Source organism: Dipodomys ordii, unplaced genomic scaffold (assembly GCF_000151885.1).
Source record: "Dipodomys ordii isolate 6190 unplaced genomic scaffold, Dord_2.0 Scaffold2, whole genome shotgun sequence".
Taxonomy (NCBI): domain Eukaryota; kingdom Metazoa; phylum Chordata; class Mammalia; order Rodentia; family Heteromyidae; genus Dipodomys; species Dipodomys ordii.
In genome coordinates this window covers 5,003,802-5,004,128 of record NW_012267218.1, presented here as the reverse complement: position 1 = coordinate 5,004,128, position 327 = coordinate 5,003,802, and positions in this window count along the sequence as shown.

Below are 327 nucleotides of genomic sequence, written 5' to 3'. Positions count from 1 at the left end.
GAGTCTTACCAGATGGTGAAGAAAAGCCCAGGGAAAGTAAATGCTGGGATAGCCATCATCTTGCTCAAACCCAGGGGTGAAGCTCCCACATCAAGCAGGACCCAGGGCATCACAAAGAACCAGAAGCATGCTGTTACTTTCCTCCCAGTATTCAGCCACAGACACACACACACACACAAACACGTGCACACACATACACACACGTGCACACACACCTCTGGGCTTGTTATTCTACAGAATGAAAAATCCCCTCCCTCCTTGTGTTGGCCAGTTTCCCAAGCCTGACAGCATACCTGAGAAAAACCAGCATAAAAGCGGAAGACTTAC